The sequence below is a fragment of the Thamnophis sirtalis genome, unplaced genomic scaffold (genome assembly GCF_051295495.1).
Source record: "Thamnophis sirtalis isolate CommonGarterSnake01/CBP01778 unplaced genomic scaffold, rThaSir2_p1.2 scaffold_3, whole genome shotgun sequence".
Lineage (NCBI taxonomy): Eukaryota > Metazoa > Chordata > Lepidosauria > Squamata > Natricidae > Thamnophis > Thamnophis sirtalis.
The window spans coordinates 98,346,463-98,373,343 of record NW_028261383.1 but is presented as its reverse complement, the minus strand read 5'-3'; the positions used below and the strand labels follow the sequence as shown (position 1 = coordinate 98,373,343).

The 26,881-nt window shown below is 38.6% G+C and overlaps 1 long non-coding RNA gene across 2 annotated transcripts in view; it reads right to left on the bottom strand.

Moving 5' to 3' along the window:
• LOC148048075 (uncharacterized) overlaps window positions 1–26,881 on the bottom strand; it is a 93,197-nt gene that overhangs the window by 46,599 nt on the left and 19,717 nt on the right. The window contains exons 2-3 of one of the 2 annotated variants that reach the window (XR_015695786.1): window positions 10,367–10,523; window positions 9,334–9,463 (exon numbers count right to left, since the gene is read on the bottom strand). The exons of the other annotated variant lie outside the window; for it this stretch is intronic. This is a non-coding gene — a long non-coding RNA (uncharacterized LOC148048075). Of the gene's footprint in view, window positions 1–9,333; window positions 9,464–10,366; window positions 10,524–26,881 lie in introns of those variants that run through there. 2 annotated transcript variants of the gene reach the window in all.

The window sequence follows — 26,881 nt, the reverse complement described above, 5'->3', positions numbered from 1 at the left end:
TAGCCTCGCTTAACAAATTAGCAACCATAGCAACCTGAAATGCCAAATTGTTATCACTAAGTGGCATTCTCATGTATCATTGCATTTTTCGACCATCTCACATAGCAATGAAAATACCATTGAAAATTGAGGACTACCTGTTGTTGTTTTTTAATCAGAAGCATGGTATTTCTTTTGTAGCATAAAAAAGTAATCTGTCTTTTACAAACAATACTTGAGGGGAATACTTTCTACACAATAGGATGAGAAAGAAATTTTGCTACACATTCCATACTCTGGCTGTAGATGTTCAACTTACCTAAACAGTGGCTTATGATTTTTTTATCATATATAAAATTAAGCATTCCCAGTTTGCTTCTGGGGTTTGAAAAATGTTAGCAGAATTATTTTTCCAAGAGGTCACTTCAATAGAATGTTCTTGGTATTGTGTTTGTGTTCATAAATATCAACAAATCATTCCATAAATGTAATCCACACTTATTGAATTATTTTATTCCTCCATTGTTGTTTCTCTAATATTTTGCTCTGCATAATAATTGTATTAAATATATTTCATACGACATAGGTAAGAGAAGTAACAAATACACAATCTTGACTATGTTTTGCAAAGAATTCCTTGCAGTCTTTCATGCTACTAAATTTGCCTTTCCTGTCTCAGAGAAATGCTACTAATGCTAGTATTTATGTCTTCATAAGCTTGTTGAGATAAACCAGAATTTAAAAATATTTTAAAACAGGGATGTTTGCTTGAATACTTAGCGGATGATATGTACTACATATGGAGCTGTTTTTGAAAATGGTCTAGAGATTTCAACTAGTCCAAAATAGGACAACAGAATTGCTAGCAGGGCCTGGATTGGATTGGTATGATTATATTACGCCATTCGCTTGTTATCTGGCTTCCAAGTCCATTTCCACGCCATTTATGAAGGCTGTTTTTATCATTTAAATTCCTAAATGGGAACATGCATTGGATATGGCCAGGGTGAATCATAAGTAAATTTAGGTAAACTTTTCTCAGTGGCTCTTTAAGCTAAAGTAAATAAGGTTCTGAACTCCGTCTCTCCCCAAAAAACCCCTCACTCTAAATCCATGATGTTCTGGTCTACTGTTATAGCCTCTTGTTAGATTGGGGTTTTTAATAATAGTCATATCAATGGGAAATATTTTCCTTTTCAACTTAATACATTTAAACCAGACAAATATTTTTAGTATTTTCATTGATTCTATGCAATTCATTAATTGTGGTTCCTAGGGTTTTATCTAAAAGTGTGGATCTTGCAATTGAAAAGGTGTTTGACACCTTATCTAGTATGTGACATGCAAGCATTATCACATTTTAACTCCAAGAATCCATACTGAAGTGAATATTCTTTCTGAATTTCCTTCTCTCTGAAGCAGGTAAATAACTTATTTTCTCCACTTTCACTTTCTGAGATCTACTATTTTCATTTAAGCTTCTCCTGCCCAGTTATAGACCAATAACATATTTTCATCAAGCCTCTTTCTGCTCTTCATTTCACAAATGTTATTTCCATACTCCCTGTTTAGGTTCCTAATAGGAATGGATGCTGGTTTTTTTTAAACTTTCATGTGATTTGAAAAATTGTATTTTCTTATCTGTGTAAAATATCATAAAACAATAGGCATGTTTGCCTATCTTATCCTGTACCTTTCATTAATCATGTTCACCTAACGGTTCATTATTTGTAAGACTGAATAAGAATATAAAGTGATTTATTGCCCAGATTAGAAATTCAAAATAATTGTTCCCCAAGTAATTGAAGTAGTCCTATGAACCATAGTTATGAGAATAGATATCTCAGTCTGTCATTCAAGCTACATGTCTATACTAACCTGGATTTATGTATACAGATAAACAGAAAGCCTGATATCAATAGACACAGTGTATTAATAACCTTGAAGAATCTCATTCAAGATGCCTCTTTGAAAAATCAAGAAAAACCCATTGAGCTTACCTTTTATCTAAAATGGATGCACATTCTTCTCTGGCTGTCTCTCACCTTAAACCATAAATTTAAGGCCAAAGCTTAAATGCTGAAATCCATGAAAAAATGTCAGACTTTGAACCTAAAAAAGGATTTATTTCTTCAGTTTGAAAATAGAGGAGCTAAACATTTGAAAGGGCAAACATATTTTTTCAAATAGCATAATGTTGAAATATACTTTCATCATATTAAATAAAAGAAATATTTTTATTTATTCTTTTGAGCCACAAAGAAAGGCTTTTTGATAATGATCAAACACTGTGCTTTGTTAAAGAAGTGATTTAACTTCTTTCCTACATTGTCAGCAGCTTACAGTATTACCACCTGGCTCTGTCAATAACTTTATTTGATGGGGCATTTTATAACCAAGCTGGAAAATTTAGGAGATTTTTTCCCCAAAAAAGTATCCCAAGAAATCATAGTTTATCCAATCCAAATAATGACTGCATACAAACTATTTGAACTTGACAATACGTCAGTCTTGGAGAAACAGCAGAGATTTGGTTTAAGAAAGCAATCCAGACTGTTTAGATCATATGATTTGCTTTTCTAAAATAAAGAAGCCACCCAGTTCACATCACCAACTTCCTGAGGATAAATAAGAGAGATTCCCTGGATACAGAAGAGACCTCTTATCCTCAGATCAGTGGCTTTTCTGGTAATTCTCAATTTATGACCGATCTCTTAGCAGCTGATAAAAGTTACAAAAGACCCTTCCCTCCTCCCCCCCCCAAAAAAGATTCTTAAACCCAGTTAGAAGGTTTTGATGTGCACAAAAGAAAAAGATTGTAAAATTGAGTTGGTCACATGGATGACCTGCTTTATAACCATGATGGGCAGGTCCCATAATAGCTATAAGTCAAGGACTGCCTTTATAGGAATTGTTTACATAGAAAAGGTAAAGGGAATGATACCAGTGCATGCTGGTCCCTCGTACTTTCAGTACTATATTCATTTATTTTATTGGGTGCCCATCTTACCATAGGGTAACTCTAGGTAGCTTACAGTTACATCCAAGCTAAAACACAAAAAATTAAAATCAAATATTAAAATCAAAGACACAGAGGGAGGGTAGAGGCAGAGTGGGGCGGAGGTGGGATCTCTTATTACTCACTCAACCACCTCCATTATATTGTTCAATGTTATATTATTCCATCAATAAGATTATAGAAAACTGACTTCTTGCCTTTGATCTTCAAGACAATTGCTTATGGAAAGGCAGGGCGGACATTCCTAATTCTTACAGAATGAAATAAAATATTCTGGAATAGAACTGTTGAAGCACCTAGAGTTTTATAACTTTTAATCTTCCACTGTGTTTTTGCTATTTGATGTGATTTCATTTCCGAATATGCAACAGAGGGCATATATTATCAGTCCTCCTATCATATTCCATTGATAAGCAGATAATTTGCTATGAAGTATGTCCCAAGTCATGATTTAATAGTAATTGTTAAGCCTTGTCAGATTTGTGTTCTATCATTAGTTATCTTGGACATTCTCCTGCTGAAATAAAAAAGTATGCTTTTATTTAAGTGCATTATATTATCAACTGAGAGTAAAGCAAGGAACTGGGACCCTCAAATCTGTTAACGGTCTTGCCTTCTTACAGGAATGTTGCATGCAGGCTCAATAAATGCCACCTCTTGACTGGCCTGATCTGGGCTCAAGGTAAGCAGAGTTACACTATTGTAACACTAGCACTTAGACTTACATACTGCTTCACAGTGCTTTATAGCCCTCTCTATGCGGTTTACAGAGTCAACATGTAGCCCCCAACAATCTTGGTCCTCATTTTACCCACCTTGGAAGGATGGAAGGCTGAGTCAACCTAGAGCCTGATGAGATTCAATCTGCCAAACTGCTGGCAGCTGATGATCAGCAGAAGTACCCTGCAGTACTGCACTCTAACCACTACACCACCACGGCTTGGTACAACTTGAAGGAGACACTCCAGGAAATCCCAGGACTGTAAGCTGAATAGGGAAATTTGGGGGGGTGGAATCCTGACATACCAATTCCTTATTGGAGAAGAAACCCCATAGATGTATCCATGAAGTCACAAGGAATGGAGCTTCTTCTGCTTCTGTGACAGTCAGATTACAGGAAGATAGGCCCGTTAATGTCCCCTCTCTTGTTAAATATTCATTCATTATGGAGTGACCACAACCACCCCATACAGCTCAGGAGAAATGTTTCTGTCCTCTACATTTCCCCCCCCCCCGCTTTATTGTGTACTTTGAATTACTCTTCACTGTTTTAGGTTCTGCAATGTAACTATATCCTAAAAATTGGCATCACATTACATCACCAGGAATTTCAGTTCAAATTGCTTGAAATGGATGTATTCACAACCGTCTTCACTATAGGATGTGGAAATTAAACATTGCTATATCAAGTTGCCTATTGGGAAGCTTTGTGTACTCAAGAAGGGAGTGGCTGTTATTTCTTTTCTAGGTTATTAATACTTCAGCAGCCAATAATGGAGGTCACTGGATCAGATGCCTTTGCCATACGAGATTCTCTAATTAAATTAATCTCATTTTTTTTCAAACTCACGTTCTGAGTTTAACAAGCTCTTTCATTCTGAAAGTCCCCTTGCCCATTCCTAGACCCTTGATTCAAAGCAAATCTTTATCGCTTACTATCATTCTTAGAATTCTCCAGCTTGCATGTTCTATTTTGTAGAGGACAGTGTTGTGTCTCACTGAAGTCCCCACTGAAGATTCCTTTAGTTAAGGCTACATGAAAGGAAACAAGATATGATTTTTTTTCTACTACCCTGTAATGTTATGAGTGATTACAATGCTCAAAAGAACAAAAAAACACAATTGTAGTTTCAACTCTTCCTAAAGGAAATGAAAAATAACCATATATAGTGATTACACATAAGAAGAAGCTTTTAAGCATTCAGAGCAATTCAGTGTCACAATTTATTGCCTAGAACAGTGATAGGCATTCCAGTTCTGCATTAGAAAACTTCAAAGATTGTACATTAATCTCTAAGGGAAGCTTAGAGTGCAGAGAAGATGATTAGTGACCTGGAGGCTAAAATATATGAAGAATGGTTGCAGGAACTGGGTATGACTAGTCTACAGACAAGAAGGACAAATTTCAAATTCAAATTCAAATTTAATGAATTTATATGCCACCCAATCCCGAAGGACTCCGGCGGCTTACGGGGATACAACTCTAAAAAGGATAAAAATTAAAAATAGAGAAGAAAAGCAGGTTAAAAAGAAACACATCATGCACTCAATCTAGGCGGGGCTGGACCTCATTCATGAGGTCAACAGCCCCAGGCCTGCCGGAATAGCCAGGTTTTAGTAGCCTTTCGGAAGGCCGAGAGAGTGGGAAGGGTCCGGATCTCTGGGGGTAGATCGTTCCATAGGGTTGGAGCAGCTTCAGAGAAGGCCCTCCCCTGAGGAGTCACCAGCTGACATTGTCTGGTCGACGGGACCCGGAGAAGGCCCATCCTCTGAGATATTATCGGCCATTGGGAGGTATGTGGCATGACAAGGAGTGACATGATAGCATGACATGATATTTGAGAAGCTGCTACAAAAAAGAGGGGGTCAACATATTTTCTAAAGTATCAGAAGATAAGACAAGAAACAATAGATAGAAACTAATTAAGGAGAGAACATAGAACTAAGATGAAATTTTGTGAGAACAGTCAACCAGTGGAACAGCTTGGCTTCAGAAGTTGTGGGTGCTCCATCACTGGAGGTTTTGAAAAAGAGACTGGACAGGCATTTGTTAGAAATGGTATAAAGTCTCCTGCGTGGGCAGCTGGTTGGTCTAGGAGACCTCCAAGGTCCCTTCCAACTCTCTTATTCTGAATTCTGTTATTCTTACTCTGTTGACTTCCTGTATTAAACATGTGATTGAACTACAGGCTAAGTAGACTCCACTTAACTTCTTGATGCCATAATTCACAAATTGAATTGTCAAAAAGTGATTTTGTTTATGTTTGGGTTTATGTGAGCCGAATCCTTAATAGTTAAAAACATGACATAGCTTAGAAAAAGATATGATCCAAACTCTTATGGTTTGTTCAAATAATCATTAAAAACAACCAAAATATGTAAATGAATCTACATTCAAAGAGAACTAATGTAGTGCAGTTCTCTCCTGCTCTGTTTTCTCTAACTTCACCAAACTATTCTCTAAAAATAATTCAAGAAATTATTTTTTTCCCTAGACTCTTTCACTGGTACTGGCCCTTTGTTAGCTGCCAGGCTTTGCATGTGTCTGTACATTGATCCTAGGTCTTGGAAATTACTAAGAACTTCTGAGTAAAGTTCCATCTAGCCTACCTGGTGGTGTAGAAGGAACATTAATGGATAATTCCAGGAAAGAGTAAGTCATTCAGAAATCTGGAAGAAAGAATTTAAAAATATTGCCTAAATGATTCTAACTAATTAGTACTAAAAATATGACAACTTTAAGCAGTCTAAAAAATGCTTGTATAGTGATATTTATTGTTTCCTTGAAGGAAGATGCTGGGCAGATTTCTAATACAGAAAACTAAGGATGGAATACAATAAATACAATAAATAAGGACTGGAAATGTTTGAAAAATACAGGGCAAAATTCTGCTATTTTATAGAAAACATGAAAATATTTAGATTCCTTCCTGCTATGAGTAGATTGTTAATGATAAGTTGCTATGTAAGATGCTCAGTATTTACATGATGAGAAAATCCATATATTTTAAAAGGATTTATTATCATTTTTGCTGATCAATGAAACTGGGACAAGGAATATTAAAATGTATTATATTTAGGGCTGTTACTTTCTGGCCTGAAGATGTCCTTTTTCTGTAGCGTCTACTACTACGGCATCATGCAAATTCAGGCATGGTGCTGTTTTCCTTTGATTCTTCTACTTCTCAATCTTCTAACTTCATTCAGGTATGATTCATTCAGCTAAAGTCAGCTCTCTGGGTTCCAACAGCACCTTATTCACTTTAGCTGCAGCTGCAAGAACGTTTCTTCTCCCCATGTTTCTTTTGGAATAAACCTCCTTCTTTTGACTTGGCAATACCATCATCATCAGTAAATGGGGCTTTCAAAAAAGACTAGTTGCAGAACTGGGGTCATTTTCAGCAGCAGTTGCACAGTTACATTGCCTTAATGGACCTTAATGGATGCCTCCATGCTCTATAAGGCATCCTAAGTTGATGTCATGTTCAAGCATACTTCATTCTGAGCTGCATATATCCATAATCCGTGGCACGACAAAACCGCACTCCACTAAAGCGCGCCCGATTAAATCGCGTCGCTGACGTCATCAGCAGGGCGACAACAGTGACCGCGGAGAAAAAAGGGTGCTTTAAATAGCGCTTTGAAAGCAAGCCGACTCAAGTTAAGGTAAGGATTAGGTTTAGGTTTAGGGTTAGGTTTAGGGTTAGGTTAAGGGTTAGGGTTAGGTTTAGGGTTAGGTTAAGGGTTAGGGTTAGGTTTAGGGTTAGGTTAAGGGTTAGGATTAGGTTTAGCGTTAGGTTAAGGGTTAGGTTTAGGGTTAGGTTTAGGATTAGGTTTAGGGGGGTTAGGTTTAGGTTTAGGGGTTAATTTTAGCTTTAGCGTTTACAGCGTGCTTTTTTCGTCGCGCTGGGATGACGTCAGCTACGCGGTTTCATCGAGCGCGCTTTAGTCGAACGTGGTTTTGTGGTGGAACCCCATAATCAGGTCCAAAACTCACTCACTCTCTCTCTCTCTCTCTCTCTCTCTCTCCCTCTCTCTCTCTCTCTCTCTCTCTCTCTCTCCCTCTCTCTCTCTCTCCCTCTCTCCCCCCTCCCCCCCTCTCTCTCTCACACACACACACAAAGATAGGTCTTGCACTTAGCATAGAAGGATTGCATAGGGAAAGATCAAAAATTTTAAGACAATCTGAGAAGTTCTTATCTTACTTGCTATTTTATGCACTCAAGGTCAAGCAAAATAGACTCCTCTCATTTTATCTTTACACAAGCCTGGCTAAAATTCTTTGGACCTTGAAGTCTTCTTCTCTAAAAAACAAGCAAACCATGCTCCTTCTTTCCATGTCAACCTAGAGTTCTTTTCTTGGATTATATGAAGCATCTTGAATTCTGTTTTCTCTTATATCTACACCACCTTCTTCTAGTATTTTATCCTTGATCTTTTTCTTGTTCCATACATCATCCTCTGCTTTGCTTATTCTTTTTGCCTTTTTCTTTTCCCCTATATTTCTCCATTAGCTCCCGTACTCCCTCAAAAGATTTCTGAAATCTCATTTCCTCACTTGGCTCATTGTCCAACCCAGTTGCTGTTCCTCATCTTCTATCCTTCCCTATTTTACTGCAAGGTCTGCCTTTTAGGTTTTGTAAAGAAGTAAATGGAAAGGAAAGAGAAAAAGATACAACATCATAAAAATATTGCATGCTATGTTTGGTGGAAACAGAATCATCTGGAAACTCCTTGACTTATTGTATGGTCAATCATTGATAAATTGTCCCCGATTTAATTGCTATGATATTGAGATCTGTACACTGCATGGAGTGGGAGGCAAAGAGATTTATCCTTTTCTCAGCAAAAGCTCTTGTCTTTATAAGGGAAATGAGACTCATAATTTGAGAACTAAACCTCTGAATCTTTATTTCCTATTTGGCAGCTTGCCATTGGTACTAAAAGAATTTTCCCTTCATCTATTAGCTCCACACTATAATATAAATATGATCCTTCCAATCTTGAACATAAAAAACAGTTTGGAGAGGTAAAGAAAAAGCAGCAGAGAGGAAGAAGGAAAATATATAAAATTAATGTCGCAACCACAGGAATTTATCATTAAATGTGACTATTTTATTACGGAATAGACCAGCATGCAGGTTTGTCTTGTAAAAACAAGTTAGAATTTAGGCAGTGTTCACCAAATTCATCACTTCCAATTGCTTTAAGCATTTAGTACCTCAACCTCAATGGTACGATGAAGAAATATTGCTTTTATCTCTACCTAGCTTTAGATAGGAACATAGATTTACTTGAGAATAAACACCATATGAGTAATTAGCTATACAGCTTTTGAAATCTGACGGCAAAAAAGTGCTTGCAGCATATGGGTGCATGGACAGAGTCTCTCTCCTAAAATTCATTAAAGCAGCATTTTCCAGGATTGTGTGGATACTCTGCAATTACAGGAAAAGTCACCTACAGATTAACAGTGTTGGAAGGAACCTTGTAGGTCATCTAGCCCAACTCCCCAGGCCAAGCAGGAGATCCTCTACCATTTCTGACAGATAGCAGTCCAGTCTCTTCTTGAAAGCCTCCAGTGATGAAGCTCCCACAACTTCTGAAGGCAAGCTGTTCCATTGGTCGATTGCTCTCATTGTCAGAAAATGTCTCCTTATTTCTGGGTTGAATCTCTCCTTGATCATTTTCCATTCATTGTTCCTTGTCTGGCCTTGAGGTACTTTGCAAAATAGGTAAATTTTCCTAAGTTAAATTTAAAAACATTTCACTTAAAGAGTGCAACCCTGATTCCTCCAAAGCATCATTTTGCACTATTATGATTATATATGTGTGTGCGCGCGCGCGCGCACGCGCACACACACACACAACACACACACACACACACACACACACACACTAGATATGATAGCATATTTATCTAAAAAGGCATATGTCCCCCAATTATAGATTTAAAAATCAGAAGCAATGATATACACGAGTGTGCTATAACCATAATCAACGTAATTTCTTTTCGTGGCACGACAAAACCGTGAAGCCCTTATCCGCGGAGACATAAGCGTGTCGCTAAAGCCGCGACATCATCATCACGCATCATCACCGCCGCGACAACAGCGCGGCAACAGAAGGGCGCTTTAAAATGGTGCCGCGGCAGAAAGCCGATTTCCATTAAGGTAAGGGTTAGGATTAGGTTTAGGGGTTTGTTTTAGGGTTAGGTTTAGGTTTAGGTTTAGGTTTAGGGTTAGGGTTAGGGTTAGGGTTAGGGTTAGGGTTAGGGTTAGGGTTAGGGTTAGGGTTAGGTTTAGGGTACTGAGTGCTTGGGAATGCGCGGATTTGCCCTCCGCGATTATGTCATCGCGGTAGGGTCGCGTTTTTCCTTAGTGCTTTGAACGGCGCGAATTAGTCTTCGCACTTATGTCTCCGCGGATAAGGGCTTCGCAGATTTGTGGTGGAACCATTTCTTTTTACAGTGATTATGGTTTTAGCATACTCAGGTGTATCACTACTCAATCCCATTTTCCCAAAGAGATGCCAGAACAGTGACCACCCAAAGTTTACTCATCCTTCCTGTACCCTCCAAAAGCAAATTAACCCAGCAAGCAATCCTACTAATAAGATCAATCATCCACTTGTGCTTCTGTATCTTACCTTGCTTCATCCAAGTCTCATCCAAAAAAGTTTTAGCAAACATATAATGCAGACTGATCCCTTCATCCTCCTGCAAATGGAAAGAAATCTGCCCTGGTAAGTTGACAAAAGAGCAAATGGTTGCTATGGGACAATATGGAGTCAATCGGAAGTTTTCCTAAATAAATAAAAAAGAAGAGAAAGAAAATACATGGGGAGGGGTGGAGGAAAATGAACTGTTATTATAACCTGAATGGAAAAAGTCATAAATGTTGCCCTATCTAAATTTTGCATCCTAGATTTCGGGTCCTACATCAATCACAATGCCGGGATAAGATAAAGGGTTAACAATGAACTTCTAAAGCTGGTGATATCTTGAAGTGCTGATCCCTAATGCAGTGGGTTGTGATTTCCCTGGATAATAAGGACAAACTAAAAATACTGTTTGTTTCCTGCACTCTTATCAGCAAGGCAGAATCTTTTTGTGCCTGCAAGAAAGGCAAGATCTGCTTACAGGTTGTCATGCTAGTAAGAAGTAAAATTTTGCCACTAACACTGATCTGTAGAGATGACAGAACTAGAAACTTCTGTTGTGAACTAGGATTCACTGCATCCTGTGGGTGCTGAGGAAGTGAGCAGGGTGCTGAGCAATTCAGCTGATCCCTGCTTAACAATCTCTGTCCAGCAACCAAACTTATGACAACACTGAATGAGTGGCACAACCACTCTTCATACTTTACAATGCAGCATACTGCAGTTGTGCCCTTCACTTCAGTTTCTGACAAGCAAAGTCGATGTGGAAGCCAACAGATGGTCTCAAATGGCAACCATGTAACTGGGAACTGCCACTGGTTACCCGTGTGTTGATGTGACATCACATTTTATGATCATGTTACTTAGGAATGGAAATTCTCATCCTGTTACTATTCTTAAGTGATGGTTACCTGCATAAAATCTGCCACATGAGATTTTAACCTCTGCTCTAATTGGCCCATTTGGGCAAGTAGTTTGAGAGTGATTGAATTGGCAGGTGGTTAACATCTCACTGTAGGAAAAAGTGAGTCACTCACTCTGAAAGGAGCAGAAGTGGCCCTCTCCTAAAGAAGCTGCCCGTGGATCAATCTGAGGTGGGTGTAGAACTGCCCCAATCCCACAAAAGTCAAAAGCAGGTTGAAATCTATCCCCAATCATTTCTATTTCTACCAACTCAGAAACTTTGAGAAGGTGTAAAAATCAATTCTAAGGTCAGAGTGGTCTACTTTTTGCAAATAAAATATTTTTCCTCTCCTCCACACCCCACATAAAATGAAAAAAAAATGCACTTCAAAAATAAGACAGCTTCCTGGCCTTTTGTAAATGGCTATTCATTTGCAGAAAGATGCTTAATATATGCATCACAGTCAATCATTTGATTTGAACCAGATTTTTACCATTAGTCCTTTTGTGCAATGGGAAAGGGTGGGTCTCTCCTTCTGTCCTTGTTTTCCCTTATTTTTCCTCTTCCAAGCACCAATTGCTCCAAATTCTTTTTATTTTTCATGGTCAAGCTGTATTTCAAATTCTGGACAATGGACTCAACTTCAAATCCTTCTAAGATTGGAACAAACATGGCCCAATGACCATTTTAAAGGTCATGTTTGCCTGACTTCTCCCCAGTCAATATTAGGTCTTCATATTAGGTCTTCCGGGGTAAAGAAATGTTCACCCCCTTCTCTTGACCCGATTTTGGTTGTAGACAAATCCTGGAAGACTTTCCTCCACAACTAATGTTCACTTAGCTCAAAAAGCCTGAGATATATTTGAGGCATCCTTGTTAATATTTTCTTTTTTACTCCTGTCTTTGAATAATATATGGGATAGATAAGTGTAAGCAATAAGTGGAGCCAAGACAACTGATACTGTCTTTTGTAAACTATATTTTGTCCCACTTGTAATAAGTGCCTGCTGCAAAACTAGAAGAGAAAAGGTAAGCAGCTAAAATATAGTGATCAAAGTAGGAGATGAGCTTAAATCCAAAAAAGCCTATGCCCCTGGTTTTTTCCTAGATTGTTACACATCATAGCCATGCAATCCTTTTTTAAAAAGAGGAACCACTGCCGTGGTTCTCATAATCAGCATCGCCATCAAAACATTTCATTCAACCACATTCCTAAAACATTTTTGCTGCAATGCTCTTTTTAGTCAATTAGGCAATCCAAAAGGAAGTTAGTGCCTTTCAGCAATTTTTTTTTATTTTTTCCCTTTCAAATTCATTCATAGATATACATTCTTGTAACTGCTATTTAACATTTATCTATTTATCATTAATCTCTATATTCATTTTTACATACATACATACATACATACATACATACATACATACATACATACATATTTGTGTTGCATTTGTGCTGATAAATAAATAAAGGGAGACTAGTATAGATCTATTTCAAGCTATTTAGCTCTCATCAGCTAGCTAAACCCTTACTGGGATTCCTTGGCTCAGCTGATAAGGGAGGAGCGCTTGTAGCTTAGAGGCTAATACAACTGCCTAATATGTAAAAGCAGCCCAGGTTCGAATCCCAGTAAGGGTATGGCTAGCTGATGAGAGCTAAATAGCTTGAAATAGATCTGTACTAGTCTCCCTTTATTTATTTATTAACACAAATGCAACACAAAAAAATGGTTTTCTGGCTGGAAGGCTCCTAGGGTGGAACTGAAAGGCAAAAGGGAAGCAGTATGCTCCCTCCCATATTTGGGCATACCAGAGGGTGTGTGTGTGTGTGTGTGTGTGTGTGCGCGTGCGTGTGTGTGTGTGTGTGTGTGTGTGTGTGTAAAAATTATAGTTTGGATCACTTTCTTGCCACCCCATGCCTCCATCTTATTTTGCAACAACCTTACTCCTTCTCTGCCTTCGTCTTTCCTCCTCTCCTTCCTCCTTTCTTCTTCTCTTCTCTTTCCCCTCTCCTCTTCCCTTCTCCTCTTTATTACCCTTCCTCCTACTCTTAATTCCCCACCCTTACTTTCTCTGCTTTACCCTTTCTTCTTTTCCCTCCTCATCCCCCCTCCTTTCCGTTGTTGCCATTGCTCATTTATTTTTTCTGATGGGTTCTTGGGGTGGTATTTCAGCAATCCAAACTTTATATTTTCATAAAAATAATTTCCTCGGAAGTAGGTGCCTTTAAGTACATATAAAAATGGGGGGAAATGGAGTAAAATGAAGCATTCACAAAGAACCCCAAGCGCTCCCTATAGAAGCTGCTTGCTTGTGGGACTTGCAAACCTGTTTGCCTCCATTACTGAAGACTATTTGCACCAAAGCAAGAAACAGAAACACATACATCCACTAGAAGAGGTTGTGTAAGGCAGTCTGAATTAATTAGCTACCTCAGTAAGTTCTCTAAATCAGAAACACTTGTCAAGGCAGAATAAATTTGAGGTCTAGCAACCTTGAAAATGTCCTTTTAATTTATGACCAGAATGCATTACATTTGTAATGACTGCAAGACAGATACGCTGTGCTCGCTTCAGCACTTGGAAAGACTCAATCAATTCTTTTCTGACTGTATTTATTCATTTATATTGGACAAGCTTTACCGAAACGTCATTATCTCATCTCCAATGTATCAGATGAGAATTCCTTTTACTTTAATAATTTCAGGACCTTATGAATAACAGAGTGCCAACCATGCTTTCTTTGAAGATGTAAATGTGTTTCTTAGAAACAGTGTTTTGAAGTCATTTTCTTAACGTTGACGATCCCAGGGCTTTGGAAAGGATTAGAATGAGCCTCGTTGGTAAATTGGCATGGAAAGTATGCAAGGAAGCAAATGGGGAGGGACGCCACTTATACTTTAACTTGTATTTAACCATGAAACTGATTCACTACGGGGCTTTACAGACAAAATAAATATTTTGCGAAATTCAGCACTGTGACTGAATCTGTAATTTGTAGGCATATTGATGAAAGAAAGATCTGTGCACTGAGTTCCTTAGATTAACCTCCACCCTTTCTACCTCCATATATTTCTATAGTTTGGGACAGAAGAAAGTACTGAAAGATTTTTCTCAGCCCTGAGCCTTCTGGCTATTAAAATACCCCTTCATAGCCCCAACAAGAACCCCAAATTTGCAGCATCCTGTCCACTCATTTCCTTGATGCTTAGCCAAAATGTTTTTCTCCTTGCTGGAACTGTTATAATGGTTTTTTTTTCCTACCAGGGGAAATGGAAAAGCTCGTTGGTTGCTGTTTGGGTTATCACTTGAATTTTGGCTGCTTGCCCTCAAAGGGGACAAGGTGGCATGTGCCCAAAATCTATCAGCCACTTCAAGCCCTATTAACTAATTATAATTTTCATTTTCATAGGTAACATGTCCCTATATGTTAGACACTAGCAGAGCAATTGCCTTAATGGCTTACTTCATTAACTTTATGGCTTACTTACTAACTTTAATTTTGCAGGAACCACTTATCTATATCTAGCTAAAATACTTGGGGTATGTCAATACTAACTAAATATGGCCAATATACCCACACATTCTTCTACCAGCTGAAGCAAATTCCTGAATATGGTGAAACAAGAGGAATTGTGTCAGAGCAACATGTTTTGCAAAAATCCCGGCAGCAGACCATAAAATGTTGCTGCGGGAACTTCTTTCTGCATTATCTCTAGCAGTTTGTAAATGGAATTTTATCTGGATAATCCCCACTTCCCAGACCTATAATTCCAGTACAGGTTGTGGGGAGGTAAAATAGTTGCTGTTAAAAAAACAAGAATAAGAAGGCAACCATGAAGCTTGTTCAGAACTAAGAATTAGTTTAATCTATGTTTTTTTTTTATTCCAGCCAATACCCTGAACAGAAATGCAAGGTAAGATTTTTCTTCTCAACTCACTTCAACTGCACTGCAACCTCCCATAGACCGATCAGATCGCACAGACTAGGCCTCCTCCGGATCCCATCTGCCAGCCAATGTCGGCTGGCGACTCCCCGGGGGAGAGCCTTCTCTGTTGCAGCTCCAGCCCTCTGAAACGAGCTCCCCATGGAGATCCGGACCCTTACTACTCTCCCAGCCATCCGCAAAGCCACTAAGATCTGGCTGCTCCGGCAGGCTGGAGGGCTGTTGAAATAGCCAGCCCCACTGTAACTATGAATGTTGTGTATTTTAATTGTTGTTTGTCTATTTGTCTATTTATCCCCTTCCTTTGTTTATTGTAAGCCACCCGGAGTCCTTCGGGAGTGGGCGGCATACAAGACCAATAAAATACAATAAATAAAAATACAATAAAATAACTCCTATTTGAAGATACATTATATTTACAGCCCTCAATGCAACAGGCCATTTTCCATGAGCTGAAATTAATACAATAACAGAATAACACACTTGGAAGGCACCGTGGAGGTCTTCTAGTCCAACCACTTACTCAGCATGAGACCATATACCATTGTCAACAAATGGCTGTCCATCCCTTCTAAAAAAACTTCCAGTGTTGGAGCACCCACATCTTCTGAAAGCCAGTTGTTCCACTGCTTCATTGTTGATATGTCAGGAAGTTTCTCTTTATGTCTAGCTTGCCTCCCTTCATTAATTAATTTCCATCCATTGCTTTTTGTTTTGCCCTCAGGTGCTTTGGAAAATAGGTTGACTCCCTCTTCTTTGTGGCAGCCCCTCAGATATTGGTACATGGCTATCATGCCATTCCTAGTTCTTCAATACAGTTTAAATATGCAAAACACAGGAATACACAGTTGAAATAATGCAGAAGAACCACTGCAATATCTGACTATGTCCTGAGTCATCAAAAGTAATCTCCTGGGCAAATTCAGATTAACAAATCTGTCATGAGGGTGAAGCTTTATGCACCAGTTTATTCTGTCTTTTCAATGCAATATTATAAACATCAATTTCCTTCTGGCATAAGGCACTGAGTTCTGAATCAAGAAGCCATATCATGAATACAGCATAATATCACACAACTGGGGGAAATCAACTCTTCATGTATTTTACTTAGCATTTTTATTTGTCATATTTATGTTCTATTGCTGTGTTACTACATTGGAAAGACTGTATTTTACATATTAATGTAGTTTTTCAGTATTAATGTCATTTATTTCAGACTATCGGGAGCTCAGCTATAATTGGCGTTAATAATAAGCTAATTATATTGTTTTTACAAAGACAAAGATATTTGAGAAACAAGGAAAATAAGGAGAATTTAATTAATATGCCAGACTGTCGCTTCTGATTGTTCTTAGCTATTGAATTAGATATTTAATTAACTTTTTCAGTTTCCTCTTTGACAAAGGCTCAGAAGTCCCATAGCTATAACACGCAAGCAACTTATAGGCAAGGAGCATGCATAGCAGCAGCACATATGCATCAAATATGTTTAAAAAGTGAAAAATTAAAGCTGAGACTGGAATCTGAATTCCTCACTTACTAGAAACACTCAGAATTTGGATATCATTGCATCTGTCCTAGCATATGCTTTTCTGGATGGAATTCACAAAATTCCTTTACTTTATCAGGAAGATCAGGGAAAGAATTATAAACAATAAAAGGCCAGAAAGAAATAAAGTATATACTGAGAGTGGAAATCACTTTAGTGAGAAGCCCATTTACAAAGCAAGCGCTTGGTGTAACACAGACATCCATCCACTGATGATCTGATTAAAAATCTATGTCTCTCTGATAAAATGTAATTCCTATGTATTTTGTTTGTATCCTTTAAGGATGGCCACTCCTCAAAGAGTAAAACATCCTTTGATTGGCCCAAAACTGCTTTTTCAAGAGGCGATTGGACTTTCTGTTTTTTCTTTGAAGATGTTTTGCTTCTTATCCAAGAAGCTTCTTAAGCTGAAGCTTCTTCAAAGAAAAACCAGAAAGTCCAGTTGCCTCTTGAAAAAGCACCTTTGGGGCAACCATGACCTGGAAGACTGAGAATCTCCATAGGCACCCTTCAATTGGTTTTGAGACATTGCCATTTCTAATGACAATGTCTAGTTTATGCCCCACTTAGTCTGACCTGCCTATCTTCCATAAAATGTGATGTGACATGGCAGAAAAATGATAGTAGATAGCACATTGATTGAGGCACATTGATTGGGTAAGACAGCCTTGAGTATTATAAATTGCATGATGAGGTTCTATTATTATCTGTCAATGTCCAGGATGCAAAAATACAGCCTGTGGACTGTGTTAACCAGGCATTTTCAGTTGGAAGTTCAATAAGAATGTTTGAGGTTTGACTAGAAAACAAACACTATCTTACAATAGCATCAATTTCTAATCATAATGATATTTCAGATTTGTTTATTCCTCTGTACAGGTAATTCTCAACTTACAACAGTTCATTTAAAGAGAAGCAACTTAGAACTGAGGAGAAATTTCCTGACAGTTAGAACAATTAATCAGTGGAACAGCTTGCCTCCAGAAGTTGTGAATGCCCCAACACTGGAAGTCTTTAAGAAGATGTTGGATAGCCATTTGTCTGAAATGGTATAGGGTTTCCTGCCTAGGCAGGGGGTTGGACTAGAAGACCTCCAAGGGACATTCCAACTCTGCTATTCTATTCTATTCTACTTAGAGGCTGTTTGAAGTTGCATGGCACTTAAAATGTGACTTATGACCATTTTTCATACTTATAACCATTGCAGCATCCTGATGGTCACTGGATCAAAATACAGATGCTTGGCAATTGACTCATATTTATGATGGTTGCAATGTCCCAGAGTCATATGATCACCTTTTGTGACCTCTGACTAGCAAAGTCAGTGGGGAAGCCAGATTCATTTAACTCAACAACAGCAGTGATACACTTAACAACTGTGGGAAGAAAGGTCATAGAATGAGAAAAAACTAATTTAATGTCTCACTTAACAGCACATATTTTGGGTTCAACTGTGATCCTAAGTGGAGGACTAGCTGTATTTCTGCAGATATCTGCATTTATTTTTTATCTTTCAGATTTCCGTGTTGCCTCCTTTGAAAAATATATTTTAAACAAAACAGAATACAAAAAACCATAACCCCACACAGAAGCAGACTTCTGTTCATTAAGCAGTGGGATTTACCTACACTATTGTTATTGTTGTTATTATCATATTAATCATCACATAGTCAGCCAGATGTTAAGACTGGGTTTGGCATTTTTGTCTATCTATCGAGTCCTTACCTGGACTGGAATAGGCAAATCTGGATGTTTGACGGTGTTACAGATATCATCACAGAACGGAAGCTGTTCCAAGTAAAGCTTCCTTCTGCAATTGACTGATGGAAAATCTGTCAATGCCTATCATGTTCAAGTGGTGCTCCAGTTGTTTTGGGACTGCACCCAAGGCACCTATTACTATTGGTGCTACCCTTGCTTGCCTTTGCCATAGTCATTCTATTTCTATTTGTAAGTCTTTAGTATTTTTTTATCTTCTCCTGTTCTTTCTCTTATATTCTGCTGTCTCCAGACAGTGCTACATCCACTATCAAGACTTTTTTGTCTTTCTTACTGGCAACTATCAAGTCCAGAGTGTTATATGGCACAGGCCTGTCTGAATTCTGAAGTCCCGGAGCAATTTAATTCTTCATTTTTAAAAAAATTATTATTAGTATTTGTAATATTGCATAGTATAACAAAGTATAACAATTAGATGGAATCTTTATTTTTTTTAATAAAAGGAATAACAGAGTTCTACACAGGCACAAGTACTATTACAATACTTTTTACTATTATAGTAAAAGTAATATTACAGTACTTTTAAAAAAAATCTAATATAAAACTCCTATCCAAGTAGATGTCAGGAGTCTACAAATTGTTCTCGTATCGTCTGGGCTAAGGTGCAAGCCTTTAATATTCGCCATATTCAGACAGAAATCTGTGCAATGTGACACATGCTTCAATCTCTGATCATAATTCTGTGTTAAGCTGATGCCAATCAGTCCTGATTTGATTTTAACTGGATTCATGAGATCTGCAGAGGACATAATTTAATTTGAGTTTTCCATTCATGATTTCAAGTATAAATTGATTGCATTCAAGCCAGTGATGGGTTCCAGCTCCCGTTGCAACTGGTACGCTGCAACAGGATTGGGCATCCACCACGTGCACATGCGCAGCGTGCGCAGGCGTACCCACCGCCCGTGACGCTCCAGCTGCTTGGCGGAGCATTGCACAGGCACCGTACAACCTGTGCACATGCTCAAATGCCGCAGTCGGCTCAAATAGAGGTAAGGAGAGCAGGCAGGCGGTTGGGCCCTCTGGAGCACCGTACAAGAAAGGTACCTGGTGCTCCCAGCAGGCACCGTTATGCCTGTATCAGGGCGTAACGGTTGTATCCCACCACTGATTCAAGCCATTTGAGATTCCATTGGGAAAAAAAGACTCACCCCATGGGCTATAATTAGGAAGCATCAATATGAGGAAGCATCAACTAAATGTCTATGGAGATTCTCAGTCATGGTTGTCCCAAAGGTGCTTTTTTCCAAAGGAAACATAAGAAAAACTAAGTCCAGTTGCCTTTGGGAAAAGCATGTTTGGGACATATTCAGGGGTGTGATCCTACCAGTTTAACAACCAATTCACTGAGCGTGCACTTCCAGTTCACCTGAACTGGTCCGAACAGGTAGAATCCCACCGTTGGGAATATCTGCAACTAATCCTTTTTTTTTTAGCAATCTAATAAATATAAAACATAATAGATATAAAACATCTTTTAAAGGATTTGAACCTATCAAATATCATACAAATTCCTTTGGTTCTTTTTTCTGCACCTCTTGCTTGGCAGCAATATTAGGAAGGGGCAAGATAGCAACTTTCATATTGCCCAGCAAAAAGTGAGCAGATTTCAAGAATTGCTTCAAAGGTAAGGTCTTCCTTCTGCACTTTCTTTTCTGGGCTTGGTGAGGTATTAAAGAACAATCACATATCTGTTTTCAGAAAGGTCTGTCAATTTGCTCTTTCTGATTAAGGATGCAGGCTTCTTAAAATTGGAGAGTACTGTATGTTGAGTTTTTGCTTTTTTATTAGCGGCTCAAAGAACTGCTCTGTTCCTAGAGTTTCAAAACTGGAAAGGAAAAGTTTAGGAGCAAAGAATGAAACAAGTTAATAGTGGAACTATAAATCTTACTATATAGCAAAGATCTAGACATCTTAAGTCTCACGTGTTATTAGCAGGGGTGGGATCTAGCCAGATCGGACCGGTTCAGGCAAACTGGATACTAATTTTATATCTGGTTCAATGAACTGGTAGTTGGAAGGACTGGCTGGTACCGCCCTCCCCACCCTCCCCTCCCATGAGTCTCCACACAGCCTGTTCATCATGTAAGGTAAGCGCAGGGCCCACAGGAGGCTCTGGGAGGGCAAAAAATGGGCTTCCCTGAAGTTCAGGAAGTCCAGAAACAGGCCTGTTTCTGGCCTCCAGGGGGTCTCTGGGGAGCACTGAGGAAGCCGTTTTCACCCTCCTGGAGGCTCAAATAAAGCCTGGGGAGGGTTAAAACACTCCCACCCCCATGGTGCAGGAGGCTGAGTAGGCCACACCCCCATGGCCACATCCACTCAGCACTTAGACAGAGAACTGATTGCTAAAAAATTTCAATCCCACCCCTGGTTATTAGAGCATGCTATGCACAGCATCCTGTAACATAACTGACTACAACTACAGTGATATCTCAGAATTCATCATTAATTGGTTCCATGAGTACCAAATGAGTACCAAATGATGAGTAGCAAATATTTTGATGTTGAGTACCAATGATGAGTACCAAAAATGATGAGTAGCAAACATTTTTTTCCATAAGGAATAATGTAGTGAGTCACAAGTCAGCTGACACAGACAGATTATAACTTGTGCCTTGAGTACCCAACAAATGATAAGTAATGGGACAAAATCTTCACTATAAAATGTGTTGAGTGCCAAATTTGATGAGTTTCAAAGGAGTTGAGTACTAAGATTCTACTGTATTGTGATGGAAAATAATAAAGCTGCAAACTCTTCTTCAAACTCTTCCCCACCTTTTTCTTTGCCTCTCCTTTCTGACCCCCCCCTTCCCTCTGCCTCTCCTGTTACAAACTCTTTTTCCTCATTTCTCTCTGCTATTCCCATTTCCCCCACTTGCATATGAAAATAAACCTCTCACCCATCACCCAAAGGCTCATATAATGAAGGAGCTCTCATAATCAAGCATGGGCACTTGGATGACTCAAAATTCCACTTGTGGCAGAGGTGTGACTTTAGTTTTACAATAGAAAAGGCCTTTTCTCTGTATAACACCCACCTCCCCTTCTCCCAAAAAGCCTGCCTGCACATCAGAGCCTTGGGATTTCCTACTTCTCAACCCCAAAGTGTAAAAGCTATTGGATCAGCCTAATAGAGGGTCTCCTGCTTGAGAAGGGGGTTGGACTAGATGATTTCCAATGTCTCTTTCAACTCTGTTATATTGTTTCTATTATGATGTTTTCTGGAAATCTGGGAGGTAGATAATAAGCCTGGCTCCTTCTTTAGTAGACCAATTTATAATGTACTTATGCCAAGGTTGAGGTTTGCTGGAGAAGCAACATACAGACGCAGAAGACAGCAGAAGCAACATACAGACATTTGTCATGAGACAAATCACCAGACTGAAAATGGCTGGCACAGAAAAAGTTAATGGTGAGATGGGCGGCAAATAAATAGATCTGTAGCCTTGTCACACCTATTTTGAGAATCTTAAATGTTTTAGCCATGCTGGTAAGTGTTAGTCTGGGATCTATTCACTCATTGTCAAGAGATTTAAACCTGCCTCAATACTGCACAATTCAAAATATATAGAGTTGAATCAACAGAGGAGAGTAGCATGGAATTAACATAAAAGAGAGCAAAATTAAGACTTATACCTGACCACATTCAAGAAGCTGGAAGCTGAGAAATTGAATAAAGTTCCAAAACATGTTAGCCTTATTACTCTCCCAAAACTCGGTAAATGGGGCATGTTAGAAACTAAAACTCATCAGTCCTTTATGTCAATGTTAAATAGTTCCTCACTCCACATTCTCTATACTGTAGATGCAATATTGTATATCATCTGTAAGAAACCCAGAAGCAGTCAAAAAGTCATTTGTGACATCCTGCAAAAGTCTGCACAATATTTTGAAGCCTTCTGGTTTCATTTGCTGCTTTTAAGCAGATTTCTGTTTCGATTTGGGAATCTGTTTCAATGAATTTGTTAAATTAAAGCACCTCTTTGAAGCTTTGCCCAGCCTTATTATGCATCAGTCCATTGCTCTTTAATTTTAATCATTTTAATGAAAAAAAGAGGTGTTACTAATTAGCTATTTCATTAAAATGCTAACATTCATTTTCATGGGCTTTATTATGCTGTAGGCTATCAGAGATGATAAGAAAGACTGAAAATTTAAGACAAGCTAAGAATGTATGTGGAAGTTGTTTTCTCCCAGAATTCTGAATCCCTTTGCAGCTATGCCGAGCTGCAAATATCATCAACTGAAGTTGTAAGTCAGAAACTCAACGTGACATAAAGTACCACTACTGTGCCTAATTGTCATTTAATATATAAAATTCTTCTTTTAGAATTTTGTCTATGATTGATTTCCCCTGTCCCCTTTCATATTGTAAAATGACCATATAGGAATTTTACAAATCCATAACTTGCTCATGCCAAGTGTCTATGGATGTTTCAGAATAATAAAGCATTATTTATGGGAGGGAGTATTAAGTGCATTTCAATTTCTATTTGTACTCTGAAAAATTAACCAATGGCAGACGGCACATAATAATATTCACCTCACATAACCTGTAAAAAAGCATATGTCCTTTTGGCTTAGAAATCGCAGGGCCTGCTTGATCTAGATTGACATATTCTCATTAGTCCAAACAGCATCTGCAACTACAATATTTGTGTAGGAAGAAATTGAGAAGGGCCACATTGACTCGCCACAGATGCACTGTGACAGAATTAGCAAAATTATAAATAGTTCCTGTTTCTCTACTAAGTGGGCAGACAGAAACAAATCAGGCTTCCAATCCTTTGAAAGGTATTTGTACACGTATATTTGACAGGGTTCCTATTCTATGAATTGTGAAATAATTACAGTTGGGTGTCAAACACAAAAGCTGGCCAGGTATGAGCAGATTGCTTCAGATCTGAGTGACAGTTGAGAATGCTCCTGTTATGCTTGACCAGTGATTCCTCTGTATAAAGGGGATAAATAATCCCAGGGGTGCAGAAATTACTCTACTAATTTTCTGAAGGAATTCAGGTCCCAAACCAGTCCTAAGGAATCCCAGATGCTAGTCATCTGTTAGATACGGAACAACTCAAAGGTGGTATTCAGCAGGTTCTGACTAGTTCTTGAGAACCGGTAGTGGAAATTTTGAGTAGTTCGGAGAACCGACAAATACCACCTCTGATTGGCCCCGCCCCCACCTATTCCCTGCCTCCCGAGTCCCAGTTTATCAAGAGGAAATGGGGATTTTGCAGTATCCTTCCCCTGGATTGGGGAGGAAATGGAGATTTTACAGTATCCTTCACCTACCACAGTCACCAATCCATGGCCACCAAGCCACACCATGCCCATCAAGCCACGCCTACAGAACTGCTAGTAAAAAAAATTGAATCCCCCCACTGGAACTGCCTCTCTGAGGAGAAAAACAAACAAACTTCTCATTAGTAAAGGCTGCTAATAGTGGGGTTTAAAAGATTTCACTTCAGGTTGCAGGAGCCATGTTTCTTCTCTAGCTTCTCAATTTAATACACTGAGGAATTAATTTGATGTGCTTTGAAATATGGGTTTCTCTTAGACTTTGTCCGTGGATTATATTCTCAGCAAGACTACCCTTCCGTGCCTGTGGCTCTTCAGCATCTCAAGTCAGCTGAAAGACAGTTTGTCCCTTAGAGAGAAATTCAGGCTTCAGTTTACCTCACATAACCTCTTCCTTTGGAACTAAATTGATTTCATGAACCTTGAAGAAGGGCGTCATCATCTTTTGTCCAAGAAACATAGACATTGGATTACAGCCAGACACAATTTACGAAATGTATATTTCAAGCTGCCACAAACAGAAATAGAACAAATCTGAATCTACTCCCAGAGGAAAACATTGGTTGGTCACCAAATAGCCATACTGATAAAGGTTTGCTGTAATAGCTACCTTCTTTCTAGCTGGTCTATAGACCTGGGGAAGCAAACTAATGAAGGAATGTATAGGCTGCTTTGCATTTCATCTGGAAAGTCTGAGTTATGTGATTAAACAGGCCAGAAGGCATTGGCTACAAACAGCATTAGTATCTGAGTAGAGGAAAAATATTTGTAAGGCTTTACAGAGGATACATTTGGATATTATGAACTCCATTCCTTCTAAGGATCGTTGAATAATAAAGGCTTAAAGACTATTTGGAAGTATTCTAGTCCAATCCAGTACTAGAATCCCCAGATTATCCCAAGCAAATGGCTATCCAGCTTTATTTGGAAACTTCCAGTGATAAAACATTCATGAATAAGGGAAACAAACTATTCCACTGCTTAATATATTTCACAATCATGAAATCATTACCTCTAGTTTAGATCTCCTTCTCTAAAACATCCACTCACTGGTATTTGTCCTATAGTTGGACATTGTGGAAAATAAATATTTCCTTTGACAGATCTTCAAATACTGGAAAATAGCTATAATGTCTTACCTGAAACTTCTTTTATTTAAGACTAAACATATGTTGTTTTAACCAGTGTCCATAAAAATTACCCCATAAGTCCCTTATTATCTTCTCTGCACTCTTTTCTGTTCCTCAGCATTCTCACCTAGAATTGGACATAGTATTTCTCACACAGAACATGCTACGATCATGTAGAGAGCACAGAGGATGGCATTGACAAAGAGAGAAACAATCTGTTATCAAAACAACAAAGAAATAAATGAGATTTAAGCTCATGCAAAGATAGATATTTCTGCCCCTTCCTAATGTGTAGGAAGATAAAAGAGGGAATAGGGGAAGTACATTCAGAGCTACAAGAGTCTGTGACAGACGTCGGTTCCTACCAGTTTGCACCTATTCAGTAGAACCGGTTCATCAAATCTACCGAACTGGTTAGAAGAGGTTCCACCACTGGATCCGGAAAGCAGGCCACACCTACAGAAGAGGTTCCAAAAATTTTTGAAACCCACCACTAGCAAGGAGCTTTAAGACTTCAATGCCAGAGTTTCTGAATAGCTACTTGTACCAACCTAAGTACTAATTCATAATTTCATATCCAGTCACATGGGTGGCAAGCCACTCCCACAAAGGAGGCCACACCCACAGAGTGGGTCCCAACAATTTTTGAAACCCACCAATAGTCTGTGACTATAGTTATTCTAATAAAAGTAGCTTTAGACCTATGTGGCATCTATTTCCATTTGGTTTGTCTTGCAGGACTGATTTATCTCTATACCGTATTTCTATTGATGCAATATGATATTAGCTGTTTTGGCAGCTGCAGCTGGTTTATACTTAATCTGTGGTCTATCAGAATACCCAGATCCTTCTTGCAAGTACTATTTTTGAACCAGGTACCACCTATCTTGTACCCATACATCTAGCTTTTTTTGTTTCTTGAGGAATTTGTTGAAACCCTTAGCCTTCCATGCCACATCCATACAGACACCAGATCTCCTGGATGTTCTGATATCCCTTTCTCCATTTTTCTTAAACTTGTTCTTTTGTGTTTATCTGAGAGTTTTGTGCAACCACACACATTTCATCAAATGTCTCCAATTTTTCCTGTTTTAAGACTCCCTGCCAATTGCATAGGATTTTTACTTTGATGACATCAAAATGGTTGCAATTGTATTCATCTGGTTATGTACAATTTGAGGTGGCCACGTCTTCCACTAGAACATCTGGGAATTATGGGAAAAGATAACTTCTTCTCCCTCATCAAATTTTCCATTGTGCGGTACGGAGATGGAGGCTGGGCAACAAAACAGCTCCCTCAGAAGCAGAAATAATTTTATTTTAAATTTTTATATGGACGGATTAGATTAATGTATGGTTTTTGGCTTTTTAAAAGCAGAAAAGCCTGAAAAGCCAAAAGAAAACCCCATCCATCAATCTAATCTAAGTGTCCATATAAAACACAATGAACCACCTAACAATTTCCTTTATTCTAACAATTTGTTGTGGAATCTCATCTGCAGAGAATCCACTATATTGGTCAGCCTTGTATGATACCAGATAAGGGAAATTCTTTCACCAGAAATGGTTTGTGAGCAGATAGCATCCCTTTGAGAGGATATAGGGAGGAATGCCTAGTTCATGCCTACACAAGCAGATCAAGGCTAATGGAAAGAATCTGAGGTCAAAGAAGAAAGCCAAAAAGTACCAGTCATTTTCTTAGGCAATAAAAGTTAATGAGTTGGTCTGAGTGAAAACATGTAATTATATAAAAATGCTAAACTCTACCAGCCTGTGTTATGGAAGTATTAATCTCTTCTAAACTGCCATTTGAAATATCAACGGTTCATGCTGCAGTTAAGTTTAAAAGGGGACCGCCCTCCTCCCACTTTATGTATGATTTATGATTAGCTATGTG